The following is a 20,270-nucleotide window of genomic DNA, read 5'->3' on the forward strand; positions in this document are numbered from 1 at the left end:
GAGAGATATGCATATACATATGCATATATATATATATATATATATATATATATATATATATATATATATATATATATATATATATATATATATATATATATATATATATATATATATATATATATATATATATATATATATACTATATATATATATACTATATATATATATACTATATATATATATATACTATATATATAATCATGCTGTAATTTCCTAATTTTTTTAAACTATGCTTTTATCTATCTATAAATATGGACATGGTGCAATATAATGATAAGCCACGTATTTAAAATAAATGGGGAGAGCGGCTTTCGTTAAAATTACCGAGATTCTTTTGTAGGCAATTAGATTTTCCTGTGCCCTTTTTTTTAAATTAGAAACTCGTGAAGTGTCTACGTAGAAACATGATGATAAAGTACAGTTTGTTATAAAATGTCCCCTTTTGAAAAAAGAATTTAACTTGGCACAATATAGGCAAAATATTCTGAAAATTGATTTTTCCGCGACCACGACGAAAAAAGGTTATTTATTTTGCATGTATTGTCTGTTCCAATATTTGCTCAAATTTAAAGGAAACTTTCTATTTAATATGAATTTTAGTCAAACTGATACGCATAACTTTGTTTAGATGTGACAGGGGAATAGTGGTAAATGCATTTAATTTGAGCTCATAATTTTAAATACTAATACAATTTTCTTTATTTCTAATACTTTTTACAACTATTCAAATAAAGAAGCAAACAAATGAATTCATTTTATTCTGAAATTGAATTATTTAAGGTAATAAGTTGTTAACTTCGAAGGTAACTTTTTAAGTTGAATTCTTCTTATATATGAAGATTTTTGGGGAAGGGGTATGTTCATTGTTCTTAGTGTGGGCTATCATATTCAACTTTCACTCTTTCAGAGAATGTATTTTCCAATTACAAAATAATTGGAAACCAAGTAATAGTAAAGTAATAGTAAAACCATGTAAATTAAGTAGTAAATTAATTACCAAGAAACAATATTACTCAAAAAATATATTTATATTTTGACCAACGTGAAATTAACTTTCGTGAAAAAAATTATCATGCTTTTATCTTTTATATATATATATATATATATATATATATATATATATATATATATATATATATATATATATATATATATATATATATATATATATATATATATATATATATATATATATATATATATATATATATATATATATATCTTAAAATTGTTTTACCTACCATGTTGAAACGTATCAAACGTATCTATCTCAATTGGGCAATTATGCACATTTTTTAGAAAATTCTTAATACATTGAGTATTATTTACCAACTACCCTACGAGTTAATTATGCATGTAATGCCAAAAAAGTGAAAAATTTAGGAATTAGAAACGCGTTATAGTATATGTGGAATTGAATTTTTTTTTTTTTGCCAGATTATTAATTAGTAAATATACTTCCTGCTTGATTCTTTGAGTCTATGTTCATTAAAATGTCAACGTTTTTCAGTTTTTTTCTGAAGTTAGAAGAATCGAAAGGAATCATTCTCGCTTGAAGTGAAATGTCGTTTATATTACGTATATTGCATACTAAACTTCAACTCTGGTCATAAAAATCGCAACGGAATTAGACAAGAACAGTAAAATGACAGCGCTGGATTCATAGCTCTGAACTAGATGAGAGCTACATTCAGACTTCACTCCTGTTGAGTTTGGTGGAAGGTCATGGCTCTACTTTCATGCATTTCATCTCATTTTTAATACATTCTTAAAGTACAATGAAGGCAGGAGATCTTGAACGAAGCTCAACCCATCAGATCTCATTTATTTTGGTATATGTTTAACCTTCATATGACCTTTGGAATATGCTTCAAAGAAAATAGTGTAACAGCCAGCGAAGAAAAAGACGTTCGGACTCATTTTTTTTTCTGAAAAAGAAATAAGTGAGTAGGGAATTATCCTTTAGTAACCATTTAGATTTTTCTTTGAGAAACATGAATAACGCTTTAGGGATGCATGCATGAATGTGTATTGAATATCGCGATGTATGGACATTTTTATTGTGAAGAAATGTGCTTTTGTCGCAAGACGATATTCAATAAAAGATTTTCCCTTATCACCCATGAGAAAAAATATTTATATACCTTTAAACATATTTTTTAAACTTTTTTCATTATTTTGTATTAATTTAGGTCAAGAGAAGTGAAAATGTTAGATTTAGCATCTTAATAATTTATGGTAATAAAATACTCCATGAAACACAGATGTCTTTTTCTGCTTTAAAGATAAAATCACCCCAATACGGCTCACTTCCAAACAGTAATTTTTTTTATATTTGAACTTATTTGTATTTTTTTTTTTCAGATTTACGAGAAAGTTACTCCTCATTGAGAAATCTTTAATTCAAAAAATCAATTACAGATAAACTTTTGAATATGAATGAAAAAAAATTTCTTTTCAAACTACTCTTCTTTGATTTATATTTTGGTACAAATTTAATTATGAAATTAATTGGTTCAAATTTAATACCAAAATATAACTTTGCTTGAAATTAGAGCACCAGAAGAAAAATATATAACAGGGACACTGGTATTCAATCTGCGCCAAAGAGATAGTATTTTTGACGCTAATGATAATTATTCTTAACCATGGGAACCACATTGTTTAATAAAAATAATATTCGTTATTAATATCATATTCCTATTTTATTAAAATGAGCATAAAAGCAACTCCACTGCCTGCTTACTTCAATGATCAACCAAAACAGTGTTAAAATTCCAGATGAATGGGATAGGCGTCACTTCGCCACCCAGGTGCCCAATAAAATCAAAACACTAGGACTAGGATTTTATTAAAATGGCATATGCCTATTTCTAAAGCACTCGACTAAATAAACGATTTCAAATTAGTAAAAAAATCTTTATGACTTCGCTGCTATGCATCTTTATGAACAGGATAAAAAAAAAATAAAGTATTTTCATTATTTCCAAACTATTTAAAATTATAAAAGTGAGTATGAAAGAGACATCGGAGTACTAGAACAAATATATATCACATTTTAAAAAAAAATTCAGTCAAAATTTTGCGTAGTTATTTAAGTAGATTAAAAACTTTATTGCTATATTATTTATTCTTTATAGGTGATACACTGAGTTTTTTTAATTAGATATTATATGCTTGCTAATAATCCTTTTATTAATTTTTCACTCATCTTTTAAGTTAACTAAAATCCTTTTAAAGTACAATCATTTAATGTAAATTATAAGATATTTGATTGCTTAATTTTATTGTTCAAACATTTTTATTACTTCATGACATATATAGGTCCAATGAAATATTTCTCTGATTTGTCTTTATGAAACTTGAAGTGTAAGTCAAAGCATTTTTTTTATCCTAATAGCATAAAATGGCAATATGTTATTCAAACATCTTATGACGCAGAAATTTTCGAACCTAACTTCCAACAAATAAATGAAGAAATTTTTACTGTTTTTCCAATTCAAAAAAATAAATTCCTTCATACCAAATAGCAACTATAAAAAGGTGAATTTCATCAAAACGGAAAAAAGTCTCTCTATTTATATATTTTTAACAGTTGGGACTGCTGGCATTATCAGAGTTTTGCCCTTGTATTGAAACGTTTCATACCGATTAAACCTATTATCTGGAGTTCCCACCATCTGGAAATTTTTTTTAAATATCTAGTAAAAGGAATATAAATTTAAATGTTTTAAGCTAGCGATGAATTTTTGATTTGTAGGAAATATATACGAATTAAAAAAAAATATATATATATCTCAGGTATAATTTTGAAATTATCAAATGAAAGCTAAATTTAGGCATTTTTCAATAGTCTTGGAAAATCTAGGCTACCACTAATCTATTTTTCTCCAGGTCATAGATACCCTGCTATTATGAGAACGAAACAAAACACTATAACCAATTTCTGATCAAAACTGTGTAATAATTATATGTAAATAGTATTAAATAGCACACTACTGCTAAAAACACATATCAAACAAGTAATTTCAAAATATTTTATTTTTACATTATATAAGCAAAACATACTTACCAACTTCTGTCACTTTTGACGCTCGATTCTTCACAAATTTTTAAAGTCGTAACTGACTTCAGCATTTCAATTAACCTTTTAAAATTTTGATTTTAAATGATAAAGATCAACACGATACACGTTTTCTGCACAATATAAGTATCACTTAATTATATACCTCTTAATAAATCCCGATTTTACCAAAGATTTTTATTTGAATATTTAGAGTGGTAGTAAATTTTTTCTTTTTTTTTATTAAGTTAAAAAATTTAATTTAATATAATTTTGTCCACCACGACCTAAAAAAACTTCATATATATGAAACCTATTAATTGTGCTGATAAGCTTTTATTGCCATTATAAGCTTATTCCTTCATGACTTTTGAGCAGAGAACAAACCAGTATAAGATTAATTGGTTGGTGGCGTTACGTATCCAGTACCAGATAAGCTTTTTTAAGTGCAAGCAGAATTGAACAAATTGTATGTGTTACATAATGTACTTCATAACTTTTTCATATCCATCAATTTTAACATTTTTACATCTTATCGGGATCAACGTTAATTTCTCAACATAGTTAAAAATTTTGGTGATAAAAAATCTTTTATATTGCAATAATGCAAATAACTTAAATACAAATGATTTTCATCATGAATTGTGAAACTGCTCTGAAAAAATAAAACTATTTAACTAAACAATTCATTAAATCATTATAATACTTATATATGGCTTAAAATACTTCCTTTTAGAAAATATTAGAAAATTTCAGAAAATATTAGAAAATTTTCTTATGATAATCGTACATAATTCTTACATTTAAAATTTCAATTTCAAATGACAAATTTTCCATTGTTTAAACAAACAAGTAGTATTTCTATTACATGGAGCAGAAGCAAATTTAATTTTTTATATTTTATAAAATTATAATCGTAAGAGTTTGCTACGAATGAAAAGCATGTTTAGAAATTTTTGCTTTAATATTTAATTTTGTATTAAATAAATATAAGCTTAGTACATTTCGAAATTCAAATTCATAAATATATATATATATATATATATACATAAATACATAATTTCAAAATTTTTTTTGAAAAAAATATCAACAAAAAGGAGTAAAATATGGCAAATATTCAAAAAAAAAAAAAAAAACATTGTGTAAAGACGTCTATTTATACTTAATACCACTTTAAACTATTTTCTACATAATAGATAATAAACGTAAAATAATGAGCAAAATAAATATAAAAATGTTAACATCTCAAAATTCAGAGTGGTGAATTGTTATTGTGATAGTCAGAATAGAGCATTATCTGCTAGATGAGATATTTCATATCTTGCTTTACCTTAACACGTTGAACGCCACGTTAATTTTACATGGCTTGCCCATCACCCACATCAAGAAGTCTCCACACGGTCCTTTATAAGTAGTCCGAGCAGACTGCTTAAAAAGTGAACCAGTTGTGCGCATGAACCCAAAACCTTTTATGAAAGTAATTGAGAGAAATTTATCATATATATTTGAGAACTGAATCTGTAGTGGTTGTCAAGTGAATAAGGCAAACCAATAATATTCATGAATAAAACAAATTTTCAGACATATATTTGCTACCACGTTCTTATTTTAACTAAATTTTTTATTAAATGACTCGTTCGGAAAGTGGATATCCTTTACAGTGGTCTGATCGGACTACCTATAAAAAATCGTGTGGAGGCTTTCAGTTATAGGAGGCGTTGGCTTGCCCTTCTGGCCAAACTGTAATTAGGTACAAACTAAAATCGCAAATATTAGGTATTAGACACATTTTGCTAGTTTTAAAAGGTTTAGCATGACATATATGAAAAAAGTGGTGAATTATATAAGACTACGAATTGCTTAAAAATTGTGATGGATAAAAATCTACTAAATTGAGTTTATTAAACCAAAAATTACAATAATTAAGTAAATTTTGAATAAATTTTCTGCAATTCCATAAAAGAGTGTAAATTTTATAGTTCTATATCATGTTATACGCTGTCAGCCAGCTGTTTTTCGCGGCCTATGTGAAAGGTCAGTGTCAACCAGCGGTGGCAGATACAGCCTAAATGTAATTTCAGCGTCAGCCACCGGTGGTTGACGCGGACTAAATGGAAAGTCCAGTGTCAGCCACCGATGGCTGACGCGGCGCTCAACGTGTTAAGGAGTGAAGAAATACCCTGACTACCATCTCTTATGAACAGTTATTACATGTTTATACATGACAATCTTGAAATAGTTGTTAATTAGTTTTGGTATTTAAAGCGATTCCATTCTTACCGGAAATAAGCTAGAGAGGTAGTATCTTCTATCAATTATTTAATCTTTTCCGGTGTTTGAACACCCATGGATAACTACGCATAACCTTATAATCTTTGAACGCTTACTAGACATGACTTTCAATTATGTTTTTTAGATAGTAAGAAAATATTGACCACTTCCGAATTTTAAAAATGTATTGTAAAAAAAAATCTTGAGAAAAAATTACTTTTTTAATATTTTTTTTTTTATGTAGCAAATAATGAAATGTATACTATACTTACTAATAGTTCCTAACTTATTATAATGTTATTTATGCATTTCGGTTTTTATTGATTTCACTTCTTGTGAATAAGTTTGTTTCCCAATTATTACAACACATAAAAAGTGATAAAATTCCATAGAAAATTATACAAATTGCATTAAAGCACCTTTTTTTTCACTTATACAGAAGTTTATTCCTGCTAGTTCGATTATGATGATTTCTAATTTGAAATTGGCTTTGCTACTAAAGCTACAAAAGCTTCTTAAACTGAAAATTTTTGTCGAATTTTCAAGTTCAAAAAAGTTATATGTAACAAGGGGTCGCATGAATGTTGCGATAAATTTCTGAAGTAGTTGGAGCATATCATCAGGATAAAAATTGCAAAGGAAACCATGAACGTGGCTAGGGTTGCTCCCCAAATATGACCTTTTCAGATGCGCACGAAGAATCAGTTCAAAATAAGGGAGTGCACCCCTTGCGGCGTACGATGTCTCGGGTTCCTATACAATTTTAATCAGGATGATGTGCCCTTACTCCATCAGAAGTTATGTATAACGTTCGTAAACTTGCGCATTTGAACAGTCAAAATAAAATAAACATTTCATTTAATAAAACTGTAGCTTGGAGAAAGATTACAAATTTAAAATCACAGATACAAATATTTCAAAGATCTGGTTAAAAAAAATCTCTCGCAGTGGAAAACAACAAAAAAAAATTATATCCCCAGTGTTATCCTCCTCAAATGTTGAAATTACGAATTTCTGTTTTCAACAATTAGATTAATAATGCTTACTTTTCCCTATTCTGTTAAGGTACAGTTTAGTAATTATTTTCATAATGTTTCAAGATTTATTCAATGACTCTTTGTTTTGACAGTTCTTCTAGTTATTTTTACCAACACATTGGGTCCCATCTCACTTATTATTAAATGATAATCCATAATTTTGATAGAATAATTGTTATTTTTGTTATAAATGTCCAAAATTTCCATCTTCACTAATTAATTTTTGAATGATTTCGTCTACCAGGACATACATACAAGACCTCGTGAAGTCGCAAAAGAATACAAATTCTGCTAAATACCACAATTTTAGTACTTATTTATGAAAACAATACACCAGTATTCCCAATTCGATGCATAGAGCAGACGTACGCAATTCACTGATATGCAATTCATTGGCAAGATATGTAATATACAAATATATTTGATCCAAAGGCATTAATGTTATTATCTTAAAGAGAAGTAAAATAAAATGCTAATAATGAGCACTTTTTATTTTTTATAAGAAGAAACTGTCAGTCTCAAATGATTTAAATTACTTGGATTTTTTTCGAAGAAAAAAGCGAAAAATTCATAAAAAAATTTAAAAATTTATATCAAGAACATACGGTAATATCACCATAATTAAACATTTCTAAATGCTAATTATAAAAAAATGCAATAGGTAATGGAATAAAAATTGCGTATATTTCTTTTCAGGTTGCAATGAACAGATTTTTTGTTTAATTAAAGCAACTCACATGTGGTGGTTATCTTAGCATCAGCCCCGCCAGGGGCTCTAACTAATTCATTTGAGTGGGAATAACTAATAAATCGCCGAAGCGCAAATGAATGGTGAAAGTTGGGGTTCAGTAACATTTACTGAGTGAAAATTAAAATAAAGTAGCGGGATTAAACAAACAAATTTAAGAGAGAGAAGAGGTTTTTGTGGCAGACTGCCTCGCCTCCCCCCGAGGTATTAAACCCGAGCTTCTCAGGTGCACAGTAGCCACATAGCCTCAGAGGAAATGAAAAATGCATGATAATAAATGCCAAAAAATATATACAAGTATTTACAATTATTTACAAAATTTACGGGACAAAGCTCCATCGGATAGGAAAAAGGCGGTGGCCGGGCTATATTTTATATTGTCTTTGATGAGTTCAAAATTAAAATTTTTAAAGTAGTTGCATGTATCACAAGAGAGTACATCTCTGAAGAAACTTGCACATAGTTCAGCTGTATGCTCATCTATTTTGTTGATTTTTAAATCTCTTCTTAGATCTTTCCTTCTCATGGATCTGGGGGCTCCAGTTCCTATTTATTTTGAGCACTTTCTTCTTTTGAGTAGTAGTGGTTGTGGTCCATGCCGGGACTGCGTAGCTGATGATCGGCCGAATGCATTGGAGGTACAGCGTTCGTTTTGTTTTGAGTGCAAGTTTTGAGTTATAGTTCAATATTGGTTTCAGAGCTCCATAGGCTCCTAACGCTTTGCTTAGAATATTATCAATATGGGAGTTCCAGTTTAAAGTACTAGTAAGAGTGACGCCTAGGTAGGTGGCTTTTCGATCTAGTGGTATTGTATCATTGAAGAGAGTAATATTTGGATAAATGACTTTCTTTTTGCTTGATTTTCCAATAATTAGTAGTGACTTTCCACTTTTTGTGTTCTTTTGTGTCCTTTTGTGTTCCTTTTGTGTTGTTAGAGTAATATTGAACTTTGTGTTCTTTTGAAAAAAGTAAAGCTTGGTTTTTGAAAATCATGAACTGGAAATACACAATATTAACCGAGTAAAAGCAATCGGCAGATTTAAACATCTTTCTGAAGTTATATCCCCTCTATCATGTTTCTTTTTTATTTGGGATAGAACTTTAAGGTTAGCGGTCTATGCGGTGACTGTTATGCTGTGTAATACTTAGAAATGCCAACTTGATATATTTTGTGAGGATTTTTTTTTAAGTGGTCGAAAAATTAACGTTTTAATTTTAATTTAATCATCTGAGAAAAAAAAAACTAATTTTAAGCATTACTACGATAAAAAAAAAGTTACATAGACGTATAAACTGCTACAGTTCTGTAAGTTATTTTGGGTATCAGTTTTAAAAATCAAATAAAATTCTTTATAAACTATTTTGCAGAAAGTGAAGCATTTGGTGTTCGTTCGTTGTAATGGAACTGGGCGTCTGAGGCCTTGCGGCCCTTTTCCCGTTCATCCTGAAATTAAACTAAGAAACATACATGACAAATTTAAAGTTTGGGGAGCCAAATGGAGTTCTTGAGAGAATAAAAGTGGCACTTTGTCATTTTTAGGCAATAACAGAAGCATTTGGTGAACCGGCCTACTCCATTGGTCTATAAAATGCTATTATATAAAGAGTGGTAGTTATTCCATGATTGTTTATTAAACTTTGCTACTTATTACTGCAGATTTATCACGGTGTGTAGTTATGTTTTAATATCCTTAGCAAAAAGTAAGAATAAAAAAAAGAAATGCGTTATTTGTTCATATATTGGTTGAAGGAAAAAAAACTGGCAGATTTTCTACTCAAGTTGCTGAAGTGATTTAAAACAAAAGTGAGTATAAATAAGTTGCACTTCGGAATCATTAAATGTCGAAAATATATGAAAGTTTTTCTTTTTTTGCACTCGCAAATATCAGTGATAAGTATACCTGCGAAATTTTAATTTTTTCAAGGAAGATATACCCAAGTGTTAGTAAAATTAAAATTAGAAAACAGTTATAAGCAGAAATATATTTTTTCTTATTTTGTAAGAGCTTAAATGAATTCAATTTTTTTAAGAGATATTTTAAAGTATTGAACACCTGACTTAAGAATGCTAATTAGTTTTGCTTTATAAATTTGATAATCAATTACTTTAAATCACAAAAATAAAATTCCCTTATTGGGTTGATCATTGAAGAAAATATCAATTTATGACTATAAATTGATATTTTCTTCAATTGGTGATAATACTGCATATTTTTTAATACAAGTTATTTTATCTGCAGCCATTCTTCTGTAAAAATTTAATTTTTCAACTAATTGAGTTTTCAATAAATTGATTCGCATAAGATTGTATTTAATTGTTAACTACAGCTAAACTTAAGTTATTAAAACTGATTTCGTTCTAATATTTATGAACGACTTTTGAATTGATTTGATATTTATGAATTATATATTATATGAAATCATCATCTAACCATGGCACAAAGAATTAAATGAACAAATTTAAATTGTAAAAGTACCTGCCCTAGATTATAATTAGTGACCACAGCGTCTTTTTAAAAAGTGGTTGCTAATTTCTGCTTACTCTCAACAAAATATCTAAATTTTAGCTATCGCACAATTTTTGAACCTACATTATTACCATAGACGTAACTTTTTATTTTTCTTATTATTACTATGCCAAAAATATTCGAGACTGAAGACACCCAAAATATTATGTTTAAAGCTAAAATTATTATAGTTAATGAAAATATATTGCAGTTTACTACAAAAAAATAATAATAATAATTGCATTGTAGCATCAAATTATGAGGCTCGCAAGGAAACTAAGATAATTTCTTAATTGATTTAAAATATATAACAAATAACAAATCTAAAAAACATGGTATGTCACATATTCCAAATTGTGTAGCTCCCAATTTCACGCATTCTTATGAAAGATTTTTGTCAGTGATAGCAAAAAGCATGTTCAATGTTTGAGTATTCAGTATATAGTTTTGACCACTATAAAGTATAAGTAATTCAGACATGTTTGTTGTGCACAGAAAAAAAGACCAAAACATCTTGAATAACTTTTAATGTAATTATTGAATGTTCATGTACTAGGACTCAATTTTAATGGCTCATATTTATTATTCCAAATATACTCATTAGTTAGTTCAGACGATATTTTAAGTTAAAAGATAAGACACAAAAACGCGCTTTCTCAGAATAAAGATACCTTTTTTTTCAAAGGATTAATTTCCTGACTCTCAAAACACAGAGGGTTAGGGTAGTCGAAATCTGGAGAATAAGATCCCAATAATTAGGTCAGGTGAGAGGTCGAAAGTTTGGACTACTTAATGTTAATTATACTTATTGCGTATTTCGTCATATCTCGAAATTTATTCAGCGAATTGAAAACTTTTGGCACACAATTATGAAATTCGTTTCTTCCAAAGATCATCCCATACAAAAAATAATAAATAATTTTTACCAATTTTACAAGAAAGCATTTTGAAAAACTAACATTCATCGAAAAAAATATCAGCGTGATTACATCCCATATTATTATTGCTGTCAATCTAAAATTGCTTCATTTCGATGTCTAAATAATTGGAAAATAAATAAAATGAATCGAATATGAAAGGGGCCCAGAAAATACTCATTAATAAACGAGAAAAATGAGAGATAATTTTTAATTCATTTTGTAATTTAAAATAAATTCCGATTGTATAAAACCCAATTTTCAATATAAAATCGCGTGAAAAATGATCTTATTTGAAAAGTGTTATACAAAGTGAGCTATAACTATGACTTAAAATAAACCCGATAAAAGTGTGCATAATTTCATATCTATATAAAAGCTTTTGCTCCAAATAATTTCGCGTGAATTGCATTACCAGGATTCCCACAGTCTGGAAATTTTTTTTAAAGTAGTTGCATAAGTGAAATAAATCTACATGATTTAAGCTACCAATACATTTTTAACTTAAAGTAAAAATTTATGGGAGCAAAAAAAAAAAAAATACACCAGGAGTAATTTCGTAATTCTTAAATAAAAACGAAATTTAAGCATTTACCAGTAGTCTTAAATCATAGCTTATGTTTTCCAGGTCGTGGGAACCCTGTTTGCGTAGTTTCAAACTTTTAAGCACTTGGCTTAAAGTTTTATTGTTATATTTAAAGTTGTAGGAATTTGTAAACTTTTTATTCATTCCCCGCATTTATTGATTTAATTTAAAACAAGTTTGTCATCCCTTGCATCTAAATAAATAAAACATATATAAAAATATATGATAATCTCAAGTGCTTTAACTTTTGCAAAATACACAGCATAGTTCTGCCTATAATTGTAATTAACTTTTCCTTTTCTTACCTCAAGGAAAATTTATCCTCCGAAAGATTAAAAACTAGTAGGTTTGCCTTTATTCACCAATAGAAATGTAAACAACAAAATCATGTAAAGGGTACTATCTTACTTTTTAATAACTGTCAATAACGAGACTAAAGATATTTGGAAATAACTCTTTCTACATGTTATAATTTTTTATTGAAGTCCGAATTATCAAATTTTAATAATGTAAAAAATGCTATTATTCAACTTTCTTCTAAGCAAATTTCTATCAAGGAAAAACTTATTTTGCCACAGGCTTATCTTTTTAATACCTGCAAGTTAAATGAATCATTAATTTCAGGATTAATACACTGTAAAAAATTTAAGAAGCTAATTTTGATTCGATAAAAATGTTTCTGAAAATCTCAGAAAACTTCTTTTAATACCATGCTTCCAAAGAATTGAGAAGAATTTCTGTTACTTTCAAAAGTAGGAAACTGAATTGCATTAACTCTAAATCAATTTCATAATGTGGCGTAGCTACCACTACAACTATTTAATTACAATTCACTAGTATATAAGACATGTTAACTCAAAAGTAAACGGAGGTACCTTTCGATTGATGACGGGGGACATGGTTGGTAGCCTAGACCCACAAGAGCTTTCCGAAATGTTAAAAAGCGCTTATGGGAAACGCTTCAAAATATTAAGAAAAGAAATCTAAAACTACAAGAAGAGATTCAAAATATTTCTGAGGTACAGCGAAATGTTTCTAAATATTGTAGAAAGAGGTTTTTAAAAATTACATGCACTGTAGCTGCCCAATATATTCAGAAACGTTTCTGTAATGTTTACTGCGTATATTTAACATAACATGATCACTTCTATTAAACGCAGATAGCCAGAAAAAAAGAGGTAGGAATGTACTTAATTTTTATTTGAAGAAAGAAAATCTTACTAATGTTTTTTATTATATTTTGTTAATCAGGGATCAGACTTACTTCACCGAGAGGGTAGATAGATAAACGTAATGAGTAACTTTTAAAATCGTGCTACTACTTTTGTAAATTCGAGGATATATAAACTTCACAGTATGATTCAAAAGGTTGGCGCAATGAATTACTTCCTGCGTGATGCTTTAAGTAAAACTGATTCCATTATTACCAAAAATTGGCGACCTATCATTTTTACGCCAAGTGTTCATTTGTCTTTATAAACTCAAGGATATTGCTAGAATTTTATGAAATTTAGTTTCAGGAGCTATTTTCGCATGAATGCAATAAAAAAATTATATGTCTCAAATTCATATGTACATCGTATGTAGTTACATTTGTTTACATAAAAATGATACTGGTTAGAAGTTAGTATCGAATAAATTATTCCATTAATGTATGAAGACACATGTCTTATTATAACCATTTATTTATTCGGGTCCTGTCATAGAGTAATAATTACCGTAAAACTCTCTCTGAATCACTCTAAATAAATATATATTAGTGTAAAAATTACGGTGTAATATTTTAAGGTAAAAATGAATTTTACAGTTAAATGGATTTTACGGATGATGACCAAAAGTGCTAGTACTTTATAAGAAATTTTTTTGCAGTGTGGGTGGTCACAACTGGAAAACATTGAAGAAAACGTAGAGAAAAATTGAAGAAAAAATTGTTTTTGCAAATCCTTACCAACCATAATATAAATATAAATTGAAGGAAAAGTAGCTAATAGCTAAAACCGTTCACTTTAATTTCCAAAATTAAAATTTCAAGCGGCCTTATGAAAAAGTTGTCACAACTTTTAAAATTTTTACCGTTTTTGGCCACCTTGAAAACGAGTATTTGTGCTGCTTTTGAAATAAAATAAAAGCTGTAATTTAAATATTTTGTTTTCTGTACAAATAAATTATTTACCACATTTTAACTTTTGTCAGGGAGCTGATATCAATTTCTACTTTGGTTGTATAAACTTATAAGAGCTTCAATAATGCGGTTAACGTTAATGTGGTATCTCAGAAAGGAAAAATCCTAACGTAAATTTATTAAAACTATATTTGTGGGAACCCTGCAAACTAAATGTAATTTCAGCTCCTTAAAAATAAAGAGTTATGATTAAAAACTTACATTAAAGGTTTCTAAATAAAATCACATATTGAAAGCTGGCCTGTTTATAATTTAGGTCAAAGTAAATGGGTTTTTATTTTAGCTGTAGAGTTTATTTCATAAGAATATGTGACTAAACACATATTTGTTACATATTATTACACATAAAATAAATTTTATTAATTATTTGATGTTTTTTATATCATTGAATTTGTTATAAACAGATTTTGTCATGTGTTGGGTACAGTATTTCATTCGAATTTATGTGAAATTTGTTAATTTTTTTCAGAGACAAAATAAATTGTTATAATAATATTAGAAATACTATTTCTCAGATACTATAAACCAATTCAGTTCAAATTTTAGCTTTTAAATACAAGCTACATAATTAAAAAATATAAAATTTAGTCTCATACCCAATTCAAATTTTTTGATATTTATTAAATTGAATAAAAAGAAGAAAAAAAATATTTTTACAGGAAATTATCCTGATTTTTATATTTATTCCTTGATTTTTTAATTCAAGCAATAATTTCCTGGCATAAAGATAAAAGCAATTAAATTAAAAATAAAGGGGGATATTAGACAATCTCCTGATTAATATACCTGAATTTATTGTCTAAATGGCTTCTTATTATATCGTCTAAGTTGTGCCGACTAGAAATATTTCAGCAATCAAAAATCAGAAGTCAGCAACAATGTTTCAAAAGGCTTGGGTCTGATTTTGTAACTTAAATTACTGTCTCAACTAAGTAATTAGCATATTTTAGCTGAACTCAAAGAACCCTATAAGTTGTATTTAATTATATAAACATTTTACTTAAACTTACTATTAAGGTTTATTATCATTTACATATTTATGAATTTCAGGGAATTGACTAAACTTACCTATGCTATACGTTGTAATAGTCATTGCTAAAGAAAATTAATGCTACATGACAAAAAAGTGTCATCACATATTCTCCTGCTTCTGATTTAAAAAGTTAACATTGACTTTTTTAATCAGAAAAATAAATTCCTCAGTATAAAATTAATTTTACTCCAAATTAATTTTATGTAACATATTCAAAATACATTTTTATTTTAAAATACATTTCAAGGTTATCTAATTTGTATCTCCAATATATTAATATTATTTATATTAATATTATTTAATAGGTGTATAGTATTTTGATCAGTTAAAATTGAAAATAACAATTTTATCAAAATATGTTGTTGAAAAAATTTCTTAGTGTAAAATTAATTTCACTCAACTTTAGCATGATAATCAAATTATATTTCATTTGCAAGTAATACTATTTATCACTTATTATTAACCTTTTGACTCAGATGGTACACCAGTGTCCCTTATATATGTTTTTTTTTTACTCTTTAATTGCAAGAAAAAATATATTTTGGTATTTTCTATAATAATAAGAAAACAGTCTAATAGAAATGGAAAAACTTTGTTAGATTATTGGAATTACATTTGTACTGAAATAAAATATCCTAAAAAAGTAGTTGAATTTTTTTTATTCATATTCAAAAATTTGTCAATAATTGATTTTGTAAATTACCGAAATTTAAATGACGAATAATTGTTTATTTTAGATAACTGAAAATAAATGCAAATTTGAAAAATTATTGTTTGGAAGTAAGCGTGTTAGGAAGATTTTATCATTAACGTAGAAAAAAACATCAATGTTTCATGCTGTATTTCATAACTATTGATTATTAAAATAATAAATAGAATAGTTTTCACCTATTTTGACCTAAACTAATACAGAATGATTAAATAAGTCTGAAAAATGTGTTCAATAAAAATTCTTCGTCTAAGAGTTAATAATATTTTGCATTTCTATCATTTAAATAAAATGATTCGATTTTAAATAAATATTAAATACCTAAATAGTTTTAAAATAACAGTAAGGCTTACATTATGGTGTGATTATTAATGTTATACTTAAACAAAAGCAGATAATATTTTTAACATTAAATAGTTGTAAGAGAACATCTCCCGAAAAGAAATTGAGTTTAAAATGATTTCAATAATAGGTACAAATCAGAAATTCTTAAAGATAATTTCAAATAAAGCTGAATGCATTGCAAAGGGAACTAAACAGTTAAAGCGAAGCATCTGTCGCATGCTATTATCAAATATCAATATTATAAACAGATATGTGACGAAATTCCCTTCATTCCTTACAGATAATGTTACCTGTTAACAGAATTGAAACATCTGTTATGTTTTAAACTGATTTTATTTACATTCTTTGTTCTGCTTATTTACTGCATCAAAATAATAACTCTCTTTATTGCAAAAGCACATTTTGTGTCTTTCAAAAATATCACTTTCAAAATATGTTCTTTTCTCGTGCGATTCAGAGTATAAATGTGAAATTAATTCTATCTTTGAAGTGTAATATAAAATTATATTATTCTTAAACATACCGTTAAAGACAATTTCTAGTATCATATTAATTAATTTTAAAAAAGAAAAAATGTATTTATTCATTTATAAACACATTTTTAAAAATAAAGATAAATATTTCTGCAGATAAAATAAATATTTCTTCTTTTATATAAAGCGGGAAAAAAAAGTAAAACTAATATTTATAAAATTTGATTAGTCCTTGAAATAGCTATTGGATACATTATTTTTTACTTTCAGAAAGCACATCTTTATTTCAACCAATGTTGTCAAATAATCATTTATTTAATCAAATTATATTCATTTCTAAGTATTACAATTTATCACGCATTATTAATAATATTTCGAATTTCTATCATTTAGTTGTAATAATTTTAATTTAAATTAATACTAAATACCTGTATTGTTTTGAAATTAAAGGTAAGACTTACATTATGGCCTACTTATAAATGCTTTACTTAAAAAAGAAATTACCATATTTTCGAAAATGACTTGCATTATAATGATTATACGATTAGCAGAACATTGGGCATGTCAGTAAAAATTGTTGTATTATTTCTAAATGAATCGTTGAAAAGAATATTTTATCTTCATAATTATTTAAAAAAAAATTTTTTTTTTTATTTATAAATTCCTTTTTAAAAATAAAAAAAAAATTCTGTCGTTAATGTTTAAAAAATCTGCTATATAAGGCATAAAAAATATTTTTAAAGCAAAAGTAATATTAAATAGATTTGATTCATCCTAGAAATAGATATTGGGTACATTATTTTTTACATCCACAAAGGGCGTCTTTATTTCTACCAATGTTCATTTCATTATGAAATAATTTTAGATTAATAACTCACTGCTAAAGAGAATTTTATTTATATATATATATATAAATATATATATATATATATATATATATATATATATATATATATATATATATATATATATATATATATATATATATATATATATATATATATATATATATATATATATATATATATATATATATATATATATATATATATATATATATATATATATATATATATATATATATATATATATATATATATATATATATATATATATATAATTTTTCTAAAACAACTTATAGTTCAGAAATGACAAAATGGAAAATTGAGTGCGAAATATAAGGGAAATATTAAAAGCGAATAATTAGAATTATAAGAGCAAACACAAACATAGAACCGAAAACAAAAATATAAAAGAATAAAATCAATAGCAACAGAAATATAAGAATGAAATTGAATATTGAAAAAGAAATTCCAATATTAAATATTGAGAAATTATACATTATCACTTCATTTGAGTTTTAAAATGATATTTAAAATAAAGTTTTAAAATAAACTTTGCAGTCCAATGTTTCACATGATAGATTTATCAATCAATGCGACATAGTATATTATATTATGTATTTTGCACAGTACATAAATTATAGGGATTATAGATTATTTATCTTAACTAACATTATTTTAGCTTAAATCTACCAATGATTCCTTAAGATATTCTATCACTAAAGCATTAAAAAATCACAGCGAGTTGCTCGCGAAAGTAATTATATCTTACAATTTAAACTATTTGTTAAATCAACGAATTTAGAAACTTTGCAAATGGTTTAAAATTAATGTACATTTTAAAATGTATGTAATTAATATTATAATTCCATAACACAATAAGTTCATCACCTTGTATACCAAATGTTTACCTAGTACATTACTATTCACAGCATATCGAAAATTTCACTAATATTTAAATCAAAGAAAATATTTCAAAAACTGAGAGAAAATGTTGTTAATTCGAACTATTATATGCTACACAATGTATTCTCGTTATTCATATGTCCAAAAAAATTTTTTTAGTTAAATAATGTATATAAGAACTAAACTCAGTATTTAAACGAAGAATAAAATACTAAAGATAATTTTATGTAAACTACAGTTCAAATTCGATAATTTTAAAATTGTTGTGGCTAAAATGTATCCGAAAAGTAGCATATAAAAGCGTAATGTTTTAGTATTTATGCGTAAAACGGATTGATAAGCTGTGAAACATAATGTCAAGAGCTTTTAAATTAGAAAGAATTGAATTAGACAAAAATATTATCAAATATTTAATCACTTGCAATACGTTCAAATAAAAATTGTGTCTGCTGGTGTTAGGTTAGCATACGCAGGCAATTTTTCTTTTTAATAAACAACATTATTTTAGATATTTGTCAACTAATTTTTTCTTTTGAAAAATAAAAGTGTCACAAAATGTATATTTAGTAAAAGAAATATCATTCTAGAGACATGCATTTTTGAATACATTCTATAAAAATAACGTCCGGTGCTGTTTTCGTCTTTTCTATTTTTCATTATTTTATATATATATATCAACTAATTAATTCTTTTGCATAATAAAAAAATCACTAATGTTACATTCAGTAAAAGCGATAAAGATATATTTGATAATAATTCCACTTTTCCAAAATTATAAATTTTAAAAAGTACTCAATTATATATATAATTTCTTTTGTATTCTCATTTTTCCAAATATCATTTAAAGTTTAAATCTAATTGATGTTATGCTGCTGTCAATGATTTAATGCAAAATAATAATATTTTAAATGTTTTATTGATAATGAATAGATGGTTACGTTTCGTTAAATACAAAAAATATAGACAATATAGTATTATCAATATACACATCAAAATAGAGTGTGAATAATATCATTCCGTTAAAAAATTTAAAAAAAATTCTAATAGTTAAAATAAGTAATTTCTTTTAAACTCACCGTGTGTAGAATTTATTTTCAATTTCCATTGATTTTCACACATTTGCCCCACAGTTAGCATAAAATAAGTCGAAATCTTAATATTGTTTAAAAGAATTGTTGGATTTCAACAACAAGTAGGTTTCCACTTTTGCTAAAAGTAATAAACATGGAGCTTGTCCATCAACATAGGACCACTGGCCGAAATCGCGAATCATCGCCCTCCATTTCAGCTACCAGTATTTCGGAGATGCATTCGGCGTACAAGCTATATTTTCCCAAAGGCGTATTTTAGCCGGATTTTATTACTGCTTTTACAATAAATGACAAAAATCGCTAAGCATGCGAGAAAAAAAAACTATCGAGCATTTATTCAAAATTCTTATTAATCCTTTCAAAATTGAGTGATTTTGTTATTTCTCTAATTAAAATGATAAGAACTGAATTAGCTAGTTAACGAGCTTTTAAAAATATTTTGGTCTTTAATTTATTTTTAAAATAATAACGATCATATTTATTAAATTAAAAATAATGAGTATTAACGAATCAGTTATTATCATTATTATTATTATTATCATTATCAGTATTATTTA

General features: G+C 26.4%; 1 long non-coding RNA gene across 1 annotated transcript in view; it reads right to left on the reverse strand.

Moving 5' to 3' along the window:
* The window catches only part of LOC147801118 (uncharacterized), a 52,107-nt gene extending 32,265 nt beyond the window's left edge, over window positions 1-19,842 (reverse strand). The window contains exon 1 of the long non-coding RNA XR_015430848.1: window positions 19,699-19,842. This is a non-coding gene — a long non-coding RNA (uncharacterized LOC147801118). The remainder of the gene's footprint in view (window positions 1-19,698) is intronic.
* Window positions 19,843-20,270: the final 428 nt, after the last annotated feature.

Source organism: Parasteatoda tepidariorum, chromosome 12 (assembly GCF_982258835.1).
Source record: "Parasteatoda tepidariorum strain Cologne lab strain chromosome 12, Ptep-v5.0, whole genome shotgun sequence".
Classification (NCBI taxonomy): Eukaryota; Metazoa; Arthropoda; class Arachnida; order Araneae; family Theridiidae; genus Parasteatoda; species Parasteatoda tepidariorum.